Source organism: Phascolarctos cinereus, unplaced genomic scaffold (assembly GCF_003287225.1).
Source record: "Phascolarctos cinereus isolate Bilbo 61053 unplaced genomic scaffold, phaCin_HiC Scaffold_1;HRSCAF=81, whole genome shotgun sequence".
In the NCBI taxonomy this organism is placed as follows: Eukaryota; Metazoa; Chordata; class Mammalia; order Diprotodontia; family Phascolarctidae; genus Phascolarctos; species Phascolarctos cinereus.
The window spans coordinates 219236696-219252160 of NW_027555514.1; the positions used below are offsets into that span (position 1 = coordinate 219236696).

Consider the following 15465-nt stretch of genomic DNA (forward strand, 5'->3'; position numbering starts at 1 on the left):
TCTAGTTTTTAACAGATTGTTTTCTTCTGTTTTTTTGTACTTCCTTCTTCAATTGGCCAATTGTATTTTTAAGGGATTTGTTTTCTTCAGTGTACTTTTTTTCTAGTTTGCCAATTGTGTCTTTTAGGGACTTGTTTTCTTCAGTGTACTTTTTTTCCAATTGGCCAATTGTATTTTTTAAGGACTCTTCTACCTCTCTCATTAGACTTTTAAAATCCTTCTTGAGCTCTTCTAAGAAGGCTTTTTGGGCTTCAGACCAGTTCATATTCCCTTTTGATGTTGCAGATGTGGGTTTGTTGACAATGTTGTCCTCTTCAGAATTTCTGTCTTAATCTTCACTCTTCTCATAATATGAATCTATGGTACATTTCTTTTTACTCATGGTGTTTCTTTATTCCCTGGCCTTTAAAGAGATTGAGCTCTCCTGCTGGGGAACTGAGGGCACTGACCCAAGCTTCTTGTGTTGGGAGCCTAGGTCTTGGTCACTGGTTTTGTGTGCTGGGGCCTCTTACGTTGGCAGTTGGAGGCTGTAGGGTTTTGGCAGCTTACCTCATGTTGGGCTGGAATCAGCAAGGCTGGAACTTTCAAGCATTTCTAGGTTGCCTGCTTTTCCTTTCCTTTAGCTTTCTTCAGCTCCTTTTGGATGGGTGCTGCAGGGTGTTTATCTGCCTGGGGCCCCTTGCAATGCTGCCTCCCTTGTTTCTGCTAATGCACTGGGAGATTCCTTTGTGATAGAGTGCCAAGGCACCTGGTGGTTTTCTGGTTCCCCCACCCTCACTGAGGCACTCAGAGGTCCAGGTGTTGGTGTTTGCCTGCTCTACCACCTGGGCTTCAGGATCTCCTCCTGGTTGGCAGTTGGAGGCTGTAGGGTTTTGGCAGCTTACCTCGTGTTGGGTTGGAATCAGCAAGACTAGGACTTCTTAACTCTGAGACTGAATCTCTAGCCATACCACCATGTTGCTCTCAATAAAAATAACTTTTAATTATAGAATTTATGACTCTTACTTATATAATGCTTCATATTCATTACCTCATTTTACCATTACAACACCCTTGTAAGGTATATAAGTTAGGTTTTACTAAAGTGAAGAAAGAGACTCTAATAAGAGTTTATTTAATTTGCCAAAGACCACGTACCTATTAAGTTACAGGGTCTGGATGTGAACCTAGGTCTGCTGATGCCAGGACAGAGCTTCTTCCACTGTGTCATTAAGGGAGAGTTGAGAACTATGATTTCATCAGTGCAGGTAAGTGTGATATAGTGGAAAATTATTAAAATGACCAAAAATTAGTAATTAGGAGCAGTTAGATGACACAGTTACCTTAGGGGCAGCTCAGTGGCAGAGTGGATAGAGTGCTGGGCTTGGAGTCATGAAGACCTGAGTTCAAATCTGGCCTCAGACACTTACTATCTGTGTACCCTGAGCAAGTCACTTAACCCTGTTTGCCTCAGTTTCCTCATCTGAAAAATGAGCTGGAGAAGGAAATGGCAAACTGCTCCAGTTTCTTTGCCAAAAAAAAAAAAACATAAAAGGGTCACAAAGAGTTGGACATGACTGAAACAACTAAACAACAACAACAGAGGGCCTGGGTCCAAATCCTGTCTCTGTCATTTACTAGTTCTATGACTCTGGAAAAATCATTTAACCTCTCTGAGCTTCAGATTCCTTTGCTATAAAATGAAAATGTTGACTAAATGACTTTGAAAATGCCTTCTAGATCTGACTCTATCATCCCTGTGAGGAAAATCCTTCTACTGATACAAATTTAGTGCTTCTAAAAGTAATAATAATAATAACATTTATTTAGCAACTATTATAACCCAGCCATTGTACTAGGTCCTTTACAAATATCTCATTTGATCCTCACAATAAACCTGGGAGGTAAGTGCTGTTTTTGTCCCAATTTTATAGATGGGGAAACTGAAAAAAAAAACAGGTAAATGATTTGCCCAAAGTAATACAACCAATAAGTCTCTAAGGTGGGATTTGGACTCAGATCTTCCTGAGTCCAGGTCTGGCTCTCTCTCTCTCTCTCTCTACTATGCCACGTACCTGCCTCTAAAGTTAAAGTCTTGTTGCTGCATACAATCATTAGGCATGGACTATGAAGGTAAGCATTGAAAACAAAGAGCCAAGATGGCAGAGTAGCAGGAAGCACTTGTGGGTTGGGGGTGGGGGGGGAGGGTAAATCTTTCAAACAGGTCTAGAAAACATACTAGGCTTAATCTTGCTGGGGAAAACCAAGGGGAAAAGTCACAGTGAGTCATTTGTGTGGTTCAGTTTGTCACAAATACAGACATCTGCAAACACTGGGAATAGTATCTGGTCAGGAGTGGAGAGCCAGGCAGGGCACTGCAGCACCCAGGGAGAGGCTGTGCACTGGGGCAAGAAGGTATCCCAGACCCTACTGAGACACTCTGATTGGAAGAGGTGCCATCTGGCAGATTTATTACCCACTATCCCGTTCCAGGTCACAGGTCCAAGGCAGATTGCAAAAGAGGACCTGTGCCAAGGGAAGGAGTTCCAGGGTAGGGAGTGGCCACAGCTCCTGGGCAATGTAAGGAGAGAAAAGCAAATTCAAAGGCAAGCAGCAGTGGTGCTCACACCCAAGAGCAAATCAGGGTCTCAACTTCTAGTCCATTCTGAAGTCTGCAGAGGAATAACCAAGACAAAAATCCCAGGCCAAAGGGGAGTGTGTGGGATGCCACTCAAATTAAAAATAAAACAAAACACAGAGGTGTACAAGGAGAAACAGAAAGTTAATTTATTATAGCTATAGTTATTATTATTTCAAATCTCGAGATTTGGGTGTCCTTGCATCCGTCCATCAGTAAGCTCTGATGACGGGAGATGGCCCACAGAGGTAGAAATCAGCTTATATAACCCTGAAGACTCAGCTCCCCCTCCCTCACAGCTGTCCATTAACTCGGCTCACAATCTCACAGCCAGACTCTAACACAGGACAAAGGACATAGCATACATCTCTATATTTCTTAGTTTGTTGAGATAATGTCAAAGAAGCAATAAAATACATGCAGTTAGGAAGATAATTTACAATTGTTTTGGAAGGTCTTAGGGATTGAACAGACAATGCTGGGAACTGGAAGACATCTAAGTAAAATCCTGTCAAGGGGAGTAGATAAGGAACCTTTTAAGGGTTTTCTGGAGCCAGATTCCTTTAGGGACAAAGATGCATTTGAATAAGATTAAAAAGTAAGTTAAGACTTAACCACTAGACAAATTTTAACTACTAAAAAATATAATAACTCACAGAAATCTATTCTTAACCCTATCCTACCTTCTGAACTCATTACCTTAATTACACTGAGAAGTCTTCACTGGGACATCCCATTCAGAAGTCTGCTGTTCTATGGCTCTGAATCTGCAGAGCTTCCAAGCTGACTAACAGTGGGTGAATCTAGCAGCAGTCTTTCTTCAGTTGTTCAACCATTTTCAGTTGTATCTTACTCTTTGAGACCCCATTTGGGGTTTTCTTGGGAAATAAACTGGAGTGGTTTGCCATTTCCTTTTCCAGCTCATTTTTCAGATGAGGAAACTAAGGCAAACCGGGTTAAGTAACTTGCCCAGGTTCACACAGCTAGTAAGTATCTGAGCTCAGATTTTCCTCACTCCAGGCCCAGCACTCTATCCACTGCTCCACCTAGCTGCCCAGTTTACTGTTGCTCAGAAGCAAACCCAGGTCAATAATTCGAAGAACATAGATCGAGTAGGAGCAATGGATCACAACACTGTAAGGGCAGTGAAAGCTTACAGATCCCCAACTTGAGCTCATCCTTAAGATCCTGGAATAAATCAACATTCGATACCTCAAGAAAGCAGCTACAGGACTAACCTAGATATTCACTCCAGAGGCATGGCCAAGCCCATTCCTAACATCAAGTCTGAAATCAGGAGGTAGGATAGAAGAATGTGCCAAAAAAAAAAAAATCCTAAGCTAAAGTGCTATTATAGTGACAGGAAGGTTCATAACATAAACCCAGAAGAAGAAAATGACTCCAAAACATCTACAAGCAAAGCTTCAGAGAAAAGTGCAGCTTGGGCAAAAATCCGACTAGAATTCCTGTAGGAGATAGTTTAAAGATATTTTAATGTTTAAGATGTATTCATAAATGAAATAAGAGCACTCGAAGAAAAAGTTGGAAAAGAAAAGAAAGTTATGGAAGAAAGAGTTGTGAGAAAAATTAACAACTTGGCACAAGAAGTATTAAAACCTTCCTGAGCAACAAACTCACTGAAAATTAGAATGAACAAATAGAAGTCAATGACTCCATGAGATTACAAGAAATATTAAAACAAAGCCAAAAGTCTGGGGGAGGGAAAAACAGAAGAAAATGTAAGGTATCTCTTAGCAAAAACTGACCTAGAAAATGGATTGAGTAGAAAAATTTAAGAATCATTGGAACTATCCAAATAAATACCATAACAACAGTAACCAAAAACAAAAAAGCCTAGCCATCATATTTCAAGAAATCTTAAAATTGCCCAGATCTCTTAGAACCAGAGAACAAAATGGAAACAAGATGATCTATTAGTCACATCCTGAAAGAAACTCCAAAATGATACCTCCCAGGAACATCATAGCCGAAACCCAGAGTTTCCAGGTCAAAGAAAAATGACTATAAACAACCAGGAAGAAAGGAACCACAGTTATGACCACAGAAGATTATAGCCACCACCACAAAGAAGTGGATACATAGGAGATTATATTCCAGAAGGCAAAGGATATGGGCTTATTACCAAGAATAAACTTAACCAAAAAAACTGAGTATAATCCTATGGGGGGTGTGGGGAGAGTGGACTTTTGATTGATTGAAACAGAAGTTAAACAAAGGATCTCCAAACATTCTTGATGAAAAGATGAAAAACCTTGAAATGAAAACACAGGAGTAAAGAAAAACATTAAAACATAAACATGAATGAACAATGATGAAGAACTAAACAAGGACATATTACTTACATTCAAATATGAAAATATGATATTTGTGTCCCTTCTGAACACTATCGCCATTGGAGTCATAGAGGAAGTCCAATTAGACAAGTCCAATTAGACAGAGATGTCTTGATGATCTAAGAGTGGAAAGAGAGAAGAGCTATGTATACAATGGAGGGTGGGGTGTAGAGAAAAAAGACAGTTAAGGAAAATTGTCTCATATGATCAGAGTGTACAAGTAGACATCTATACAAACAAGGAGGTTGAAGGGAGTGGCTAATACTAGACCCTCACTCTCATCTGAACTGGTCAAAAGAAGGAAGAATAAATACATGCACACTGCATTAGGTTTAGAATGAAGTGCAGAACTACTTTGCTCTCAATCAGAAAATAGGGGGGAAAGGAAGAAAGGAGAGGGGGGATTAGAGGGAGGGTAGACTAAGGAAGGGATTAGTCCTAAGCAAAACAAACTCTAAAGATGTACAAAAATATTTATAGCCCTTTTTGAGGTGGCAAAGAATGGAATTGGAAGGAGTGTCCATAATTTAAGGAATGGATGACATAACTTATGGTGGTGGTGCTGTCTGTCCTTTCCAAAATGACAATACAATGAAGGGGCTATAGCTGATCACACCAGTAGAAGCTTGAAAGGCTCTACCACAGCTTGGGCACAAACAGTCCAAAAGACCGTGTAAGAGGGAGATGTTGCTGACTTTGCGCATCTCACAGTTTCTCTGGAAACACAGGTGCAGGTGTCTTCTTCCCTCCAGTGACCCTGCAAGCAGCCTCTCCTCCAGTGGGGAACTGATTCCCAAGCTTCTCCTGAGTCCTGGCCTAAATGCAAAATCCTGCCTGCAAGATCTCAAGGAAATAAGTCTCCTTCATTTAAAAAGAAAATAGTTTTTAGAGCAATTGATAGTGGTCTGCCGGTGAGGTGCCCAGGAGTGGGAATTTTACATTTCGTATGAGATCTCAAAATTCACCAAAGCTCTCGATTAACATTCTAATCTATGCACTTCCATGGCCTATGACATTCAAACAAAAATATGCTGCTGCTCAGTAATTGGAACCCCCACTTTAAAAAAAAAACTGACACCAGTGCCCTTTTTTTGATGAATTTGACTGTCAAAGGTTTTGTTTGCAAATCATTGTTCTTTGCAATATTGAGCCAGTGTGAGCAGAGGGGAAGCCAGAGCAACAGAATTGGAGAATGGCACCATGACTGTATTTTGGGGTTATTCTTTTTTTGTTGCCTGATCCAGGAAAGAGTAGCTCCTCCACCTGGTTTCCTGGGAGTGCTAGCTGTCCCAGACCCCCATTTTACAGCTGGGATCATTAAGGCACAAATGTGGCAGAACCGGGTCCCACACAGGGTCAGCTGCTCTTAACCACAATAAGAAGACAGCTGGACCTCTAGGTCATACCAAAACATTCTGTCCAAGTTCCATTGCTTCCAATACACCATAACCTCTTACTTGATTGTGAGGAAGGAACTCAGATTTTGAAGTTTCCTTTTTAAATTTTTTGTTTTAATATATAGAGAGGGAAAGCTATCTATTTGCCACTGGCAGAACCTTGTCCTTCACAGTGGTCTGGAGCCCTCCTTGGAATCCACAAGTTAGCAAGCCCTGGCACAAAGTGTGACCCAGATCCCCATAATACCGATCCAAGTGAAATCAAGATGGAATTTTGTTTGTTACCTATTGGTCTGATATTGTGAGATTGGGGGGGCAGATTGGGGTGGAGGGCATTGGGGCAGGAAGGTAGAGTCAAAAAGCTAGCTTTTACGTTTAGGAGTTTTCAAGGTTGACATAGGGGGGCAGCTAGGTGGTGCAGTGGATAAAGCAGGCCCTAAAGTCAGGAGGACCTGAGTTCAAATTTGACCTCAGACACATAACACTTACTTAGCTGTGTGACTCTGGGCAAGTCACTTCATTCCAATTGCCTCACAAGAAAAAAAAATGGCTTGCAAAAACTTTTAAATACTCAAAGTCCCGTTTCCATCGTCGGGTTCATGTTCTTGTAATTAGTGTTCAAGGAACCTTCTTTTCAAGAAAGGCATAGTGGAGAAGGACAAAGAGAACTGACCTGCAGCTTACTACCTCTCCATGTTCTGGGCAGTTCTCTAAACCGAGAAGTTGGAAATCAGGGCATTCCCTACACTAGTGAAATCGCAAGACCAGTTCATTCACTTCCCCACAGCCTTTTAAAAAAAAAAAAAGAGCCAAGGGGCTCCAGGCCTCGGGACTGGGCTGGCCACCGCTGCTGCTTCCTTCCTTATCCTCACTCCTGTCACCCCAGGGCCTACTACAAAACAACCAGAGCGGGGGCTCTCGCCCTGGGGGAGAGGAGTCCTGCCCCGCAGCTGACCTCAGCTCCGCCCCTCGGTCCATTTTCGCTTTCACGTAGTAGCGCAGTTTGCCGCATCTCTCTCCACCTCCTTTCTAGGATCCACGGTGGCCGGTGCTGGAGTCTTCAGTGGAGCAGGGGAAACGTGATTTAGGATGATGGATACAAAGCCGGATTGATCCTCCTTCACATCAACGTTGGGATGGGGGGCGGGAGGGGGGGATGTACCAAAGAAATCAAAACCAATCCTTGCCCGATCGTAAAGGAGTAATTGTATCCAAATTCCAATATAATATGGATTACAAGTAGGTTGGCAAATGTATCATAATAAATAACAAACGCTTTGATGTTAAAATCAACATAGACACAAGAAATGTCACAGATAAAGAAGCTGAAGGACTGTACAGATGCTTCCAAAACTTAGTTTTGAAGTGAGAATCTGTAACAGGGGTGGGAAACCTGCTGCCTCAGGGCCACGTGTGGCTGTCTAGGTCCTCAAGTGCTGCCCATTAATTGAATCCAAACTTAACAGAACAAATCTCCTTAATAAAAAGATTTATTCTATAAAACTCAGATTCAGTCAAAAGGCCACACCCAAGGACCTAGAAGGCCACATGTGGCCTCAAGACTACAGGTTCCCTATCCCTGTTCTATCACAACCTCTCCTGTTCTGACATACAGAACCTCCTCAAACAAGTCTCTCAAGTAGACCATACCAAGTCTGCCTACTTTGCCTGTATCCTTCTGAACCTTGTAGATGAGGACTTAATTTATGTGACAAATGAGGTGACCCCAATAAAAGATCTGATGTCCACTTTAGAGGAGATAAATGCAAGAGTCTCTTAGGGAAACCCAAATCATTTTTCATTCAGATTTGCCAAGTTTCTGAGTTTGCTGATGAGATCCAGAGGTACTTCAGACCTATAAATGATACAAATGCTAAACCTGGATCCAAGTTACTGGAGAAGCCAATTTTCTCTTTGTCTATTCCACAGTTCCAGGCTATATTATTCATGGAAGAATCCAGGAAAAGGCTCTTGGTTTGTGCAGGCCCTCTGATTAGTCCTGAATAAATATGGAAAAAGCCTATAGATCATGCAAATCCTCACTTGAGTGAACTGAGTGGCTGTGAACTTTGAATCTCACTCTGACAACCCACATTTCAATGAGAAGAAACAGATTCCATGCAGAGTCTCCATGCTCACCAAAGAACTTTACTTTCGACAACATACCCAACTGCACCAAGGATATTTCAATCAGGAACTATGAATCTTTCTCATTTAAAAAAAAACCTCTAATTTGTTTCAATGAAGACCTATGATCTTAAATCTCCAGAAATGTTTAATTTCAGGGAAAACCATCAATCCAGCAGAACACACTTCCAATGCTCCTTGGTGCTTTCGTGAATTTTCAAAGGGATTATAATTTTTTAATTATAGTTTTGTTTCATGACTGTAATTATCTCTGGATTCAGAGATGAGGGTCAAGAGTCTGTTGATGATTTCTTCTGAATCTTTATGGAATGTGATGCAAACAATATAAGCAGCCTCTATGTTGGCCTATGAGAGTGTACCTCTGGATTGTTAATGGACGTAAGAAAAAATGCATATCTACATCACCAAATAAAATTACTGCTTCCAGTCTTGGGGGAAAAAAATTTAAGGCAGCTAAGTGGCTCAGTGAAGAGAGCAAGGCCTGTAGTCAGGAAGATCTGAGTTCAAATCCAACCTCAGACATTTACTAGCTGTGTGACATTGGGCAAGTCACTTAATCCTGTTTGACTCAGTTTCCTCTTCTGTAGAATGAGCTGGAGAAGGAAATGGCAAACCACTCCACCATCTTTGCCCAAAACACACACACACACACACACACACACACACACACACACACACACATAAATGTGGTCACAAAGAGTCAGACACAAGTAAAATGAACAACAACATGTCAAGGAGGCAAATAGGAAAAAACAAAACAAAACAAAAAGAACTATGGCATATAAAATGTGATAGAATAGTATTGTACTGGGCTCTTATCAGTGTTATGACTAACACAACTCCTGAAAAAGGGGAGAACATCTCATTGCAGAGTGAGATAGATATAGATATTTGGATATAGTCAAAGTATACATGTATACATGTTTGTAACAGAAGTTTTTTTGTTTTGTTCTTAAGGGGGGGTGGGGAAGGGAGAGAAGGAAGATTTTTGATGATTAAAAACAATAAAATAAAATTTAAAAAAAAGGATGCTAGCTCCTTGGAAGCAGAGAATGTCTGTTTTTGCTTACATCTGCATTTCCAGTGCTTAACACAGTGCCTGACACATAATAAGCACTTAATAAATGCTTGTTGACTTGAGCATTTATTAAACACTTCAAATTTATCATAACTAGATCAATAAATGCGGCCTACCCCCTCACCACACAAGGTCTTTCCCCTGGCATGGTCCAAGCAATTTAGGGACAAAATTCTCTGTAAATCTGCTTGCCCTTGCTAATTAGTTACTCTCAAGTATAACTATATACTTTTGATTGACTCTTACTTCCTGCTATCGCCACTTTAAGCTGGCTACTTATAAACTTACTAACTATACTAACCAGAAGGGAGGTGGGGTTATCAGGGGAACTAGAACAAGATAGAATTTTGACACACTCACATATGCCTATAGGTATCCTACCTCTAAATTTCTGTAACAATTGTTGGAGACTGTGTAGGAGAGATTAATATGAGAGAGGTCTGAGAATGTTCATTGAGGGCATATTGTGAAGCACTTTAAATATAAGAGAGAGGTTGGTATTTTATCCCCAAATGAATAGAGAATCACTGAGGAATGACATTAGCAGAACTGTGTTTTAGGAATGTCAATTTGGCAGATGTATGAATGCTGGATTAGAGAAGGGAGAGAGCAAAAGAGAGAACAATTTGAAAGTTACTTCAGTAATCTATGTCATAGGTGATAGGGAATGAATTTGGGTGGTAATTATGTGAGTAGAGAGAATAGGAGAGATGTACGAGTTAGGTAAGGAAATTGACAATACTTGACAATTCATTGGATATTAGGGAGAAAGAAGTGGCTCTAAGGTTGCAGATCTAAGTGACTAGAAGGAAATTAAGAAGAGGGATAGATTGGGGAGAAAATAATGAGTTCCTTTTTGGACATGATAAGTTAAATAATTCTATGGGTCATCCAGGAAGAGATACCCAGCAGGCAAGTGGAGAAAAGGAAAGCTCAGGGCTGCATTATATAGAGTTTGATGTCAATTGCATAAAAAGGATAATCAAATTCATTCAAGTTGACAAGCTCCACAAGAAAGAGTATATAGAAATAAAGAGAAGAGGTCCCAGGCCAGAGCTTGAAGGGGTACCTAAGCTTACAGCAAAGGACAGTGTGCAAAGGAAACCAAGAAAGAGTTGTCAGCCATTTAGAAAGAAAACTAGGAAAGATTAATATGTTTGTCTAGTCTGTTCCACTGATCTCCTTCCTCAAATTTTCTAACTCATTCCAATAGGATGATTACTGGTTTGTTATACAGTGTGACATCTGGTAATGCTAGAAAATCATCATTTCTGCTTTGATTATTATTTTACTTGAAATTCCAGGCTCTTTCTTCCTACAAAGCAACCCCTTAACAGCTTGGTTGATCTAGCATAAAATCTATAAATTAATTTCATTACTATCATTATTTTTACTATCTTGGTATAGCCCAACCATGAAGACTGAAATTCTCTCTAATTATGTCTCTTGCTTTATTTCTGTAAAGGTTGTTGCATAGTTGCATATGTAAGTCCTGAATCTGTTTTAGCAGGTTAACTCCCAAATACTTTATGCATTGTAAAAAAAGATTTTCTCAATCTATCATTACCTCCTGACTGTTTTCTTAGTATTGCAAAGAAACGAAGGTGTTATTTGTGAAGCATAGCCCATTTTCAATGAAGTCATGTAAGTACATGGGCATTACCACTCCCCTTTCAAATATTCCAAAATTATCTTTTGAATAATGCATTCCCAGGATTTCAACAAGATGACTGAATCACAAGGAGCATATAAAGCTCCTCAGTCCTCTTTGAATAGATAAAAATCCACCCAAATTAGAGGCTTAAAGGAGGAAAGAGAGAAAAGAAGGGGAGCAACCACAGAGCCTCAAAGGAATAGCTGCTTAAATAGAAAGTAGGAAATGACAAGCAACTAAGTAAACAACAGAATAAAGCTTCCAGTATGATAAACAAATACAACTTACTAAAAGATCCAGAAACAAAAATTGAAAAACAAATAAACTTCAACAATTTACCAAGAAATGCAAAGGGACCTAATCTAAGACATCAAATTAGATAATAAACATTTTAAAGAAAATGAAGGAAGATATGACATCAATAAAGAAAAGATCCAAAATATCTAATGACATATCTGTCATTAGAAAAGTGAAACAATGTGTAAACTTTTTTCATACAGAGAAGTTTGATGCTAAAAGGGGTAGACAAAAAAAAAACTCTTTTTCCCTAAAGAAAAAGTTATAGCTACTGGCAAAGGATATAAACAAAGTATTATATATTTCTTTATTTTCCTCTTCTGCGGGTGACCAATTGGATAGTTTAAAAGGCAACATGCTTTTACTTATTAAAAACTGATTATAGGTGAGCATGAAGAAACCATGTCAAGGACACAGAATATGGTAAAGACTGTCCAAAGGACTTAGAGCTTCTGAGAATTGTGGTCCTCCTGGCCATTTACATATAACTGTTTTAAGACCAATCAGGGTAAAACTAAGTGAAAAAATGAGAAATCATTTGGAGAAGGAAGAATGATAAAATAAGGACTATTTCATTGGGGAAATTTGGTTAGTTGTTACTGAATTCCAAGAGACTGATTTAAGTCACTGAAATAGGCAGATGCACTAAAGATGACTGTGGCTAAGACTGAAATTAAAGTGACAAAAAAAAACAGGTAGGAGAGTAAGAGGGGTCGGAAAAAAAAACCAACTTTGTCAGAGGTATCTGAATAACCCAATAGCAGGAGCAGTTGACTTCACCTGCCAGCTCATGCTAGCTGAATACAAATTACATACAAATGTCGTGGTATAGTGGGATCCAGCCCTTCAGCGCCACCTCGAGGTTAATAGAGGAGAAGCATCTGCAGCTCCACTCTAGTGGCAAAAGTTTTCTAAAGGTCTTTCTGTAAACTAAGCTGGTTATTTGCTGTGAGTTCTGTTCTGATTCAATAGGGTGAGCGAATTATTCCTGGTGAGCGAATAGCTGGATGGGAAGTGTTGGGCTGCAGCGCCCAGGAAGAGCCAGCTCTGTGAGCTTTTATATAGCACCGGAGGATGTTTCACATTTTCAAGGGAAATCAGGTGTCGAGTGAATTACTTGCTGAAGGCAGTTCAGGGTTTCAGCAGCAGGTCCTAACTCCTTTTTTTTCCCCCGCCAAGAGTTGGAAAACTTTAATTCTGATTTTTTTATTTAATTTTTAATTCTAGTTCAGTTTAGTAAATGAATCTTTTTTTTTCCTTATTCACTACAGCAAAATCAAAACTGAAAAGAATGCACCAAATGTCGGATTTACACAAGCCCTCTCAGGGTTTTGTGTGTGAATCTCAGTAACGAGTGCATCTCAGAATGCTACAAATAATGAATCCACGCACAGTGATGAAATGTTTTCTGAACTAGCATTCATTATAAACTATTATATTTCTATTAAAAAGAAAGCTGGGATGTCACAAACGTCAGGTCATTGGCAGGCAATGTTTGAGTCACAGTACATCATATTTGCTTGTGAATTCCAGTCATTGCTTACAAAGAAGGAGTACAGGGTACAGACAAGACATAATCATCATTTTCTTATTCACCTCCCTAGTTTTAAAGTCTCATGTGTGTTGAACTGGTCCAATTATGACAAATCCTAGCATTTGCGTGATCAGTTACAAGTTTGTCACAAAGCATCTCATTAGTGGTAATAACTAAAACGGACTCTTTGTACAGTTGGCCAACTGGTTTTAAATGGTGTGTGATGCAGAAACTTTCAATTCAAAGTAGAAAGTACTTAATGCCGTACAGTAAGGAATCAATCGCCCAAAGGTGACCAAAGATTACAATGATTGGTCCTGCAAAATTCACTTAAGAAGGAAGTGACAAAACTGAAAGCATATTTTACATACGTTCTAATTTTTCATTGAAGAATTCTTCTAAACGATCTGCGTCCCATTTTTGGATGCTTAGTTCTTCTTAGTTATGTTCCCACTGTCATCCAACAACTTTAGCGCAGGGTCCTAACCAAGATTTGCAGTCCCGGACTTGGGGGAACCGCCTAGTTTTCATCCACATACTTCAAGAACAGCTCCTGCATATAGCCTTCGGGTTTCAAAATTGCTTCTTTCTGACAGCATCCTCTGCAATCAGGATCCAGATGAGTTAAGGGAAACTGTCCAAGATCACAAAAGCTACAGAGCAAATTGCTGAAGAAACCCAACTCTTTGCATGCTTCCTATGATAATTCAGATCCCTGTGGAGAGCCCCGCTTGCAGCGCGGAAGCCAGCAGCAGCCGAAGTCCGAACGCATTTAGGTGAGAGCAAACCACCGCTGCCAGCCCGCAGCCAACGCCTCTGTTCCCTAATTCCTTTTAATGACATTCCAGAACGTGAGTTACAGTTTTTGTTTACCTGCACTTTTTTTTTTAATCTTAGGTTCATTTTTCATATCTTTTTAAAGTTGGGGTTTTGGTGGTTACTACGAAAAAGAAATTACGTACTAGGCCCCTCCCTCTGAGAAGCCAGCCCGAGCCTAGCGTTGACGTCAGAGGACTGGGAAAAAACGCTGCGGCTGCCGCGGGTCCCCAGTCCTTACACATAAGGGGCCTTGGCTTGTGGGCGCCGCCGTGTGGTCAGTCTGGGGAAGCTTCACGTATGTGCTTCAAATACTTTACAAGAAGCTGAATGAACTACATTGTGTTCCCTGGGACACCAAGAAAGCTATGGAGGATGCGTTGCCGCGACTTCATTTTGTGCAGGTAAAGAAGATGAATTTATTAATACTTGCCTGGGTGACAGTGGTGAGCCTTTAATGTGTTACCTTCCAGATGCCGGCAAATTTTACTTAATGGGAATTACCAGTTTGGAACACAATTGTGGCAGGAAAAATTACCCTGGTGTTCGTGTCCAGGTGCGATTATTCAAAACCTGGGAGATAAACTAAGTGCTTCTGGCAGCATCTGAAGACAGAAATAACATGAATATTGGACAGAGGCCGATCCTTCTGTTGTAGTCCTTTTCAGTTTACTAGTGGCCACATAAATTGGCACTGAGAGCATAACTTTTTTTTGTAACTTGCCCTTTTTATGTACTCATATTGCACAAAATGCTAATTAATCTTTTATAAGTAAACTGGCCTCTTTGATGTTGTTACATCAACATTTCTTGTTGATATAAAAGAGTTACACTTTGGATACGTGGTTTTTTTAAGTTACATTTGGAACCATAGACTTTTCCCTGGACAGTCCTAATTATATTACTATATCATATAATAATATACTTTGCATTTGGAGTACTTTTCTCAGGGCTTATAAACGAAGATACACTTAGGTGTACTTTATTATGTACATATTTATAAATAAAGAAACTCAAACATAAAAAAGAAAAAAAATTAAGTACTGAACTGAAGGATATTTTGTATTTTTCTTTATTTAATGAGTTGCCATGAAGAAGTCATCATCTAGTCTTCTAGCAATGAGCCTTTCTATGCTCAGCTAAGATGGTCCTCAGAAAGCAGATGCAGTCATTTACCTACACCCAGTGATGTGCTGGAGCCAGCTCTTACTGACTCAGGAGATAATTGTTCAGTTTTCAGTGTGAGCATTTACACCTCAGAAATCAGCAAATGTTACAAATGAGGGCTGGATTTACTGTTTTGTTGATTGTCTTGAATTAAGAGAGTAAAGGAGCAAATGCTAATGATGCAGATCACATTTTTTGTAAGAGAGCTAGTTGATAAACATTTACCGGCACACTTCTGACTGGAAAATACTTGAAATCTTTCATTATGGTAGAGCCTATAAGGATTTAAGCTCCACTGGCAGAGACTTCCAGAACCCAGGAGCACTCCCACAATACATCAAAGCATAAGAGCAGGAATGGGTAAGGGTGGTAATCATGTGTGAATCCCCTCTCCATTCTGGCC

The 15465-nt window shown here is 40.0% G+C and overlaps 2 pseudogenes; one reads left to right on the forward strand and one right to left on the reverse strand.

Moving 5' to 3' along the window:
* Positions 1–7596: 7596 nt before the first annotated feature.
* LOC110211123 (caspase-7 pseudogene) lies at positions 7597–8571 on the forward strand (annotated as a pseudogene).
* Positions 8572–13010: 4439 nt separating this feature from the next.
* LOC110211105 (selenoprotein F pseudogene) lies at positions 13011–14109 on the reverse strand (annotated as a pseudogene).
* Between the last annotated feature and the right edge of the window lie 1356 nt (positions 14110–15465).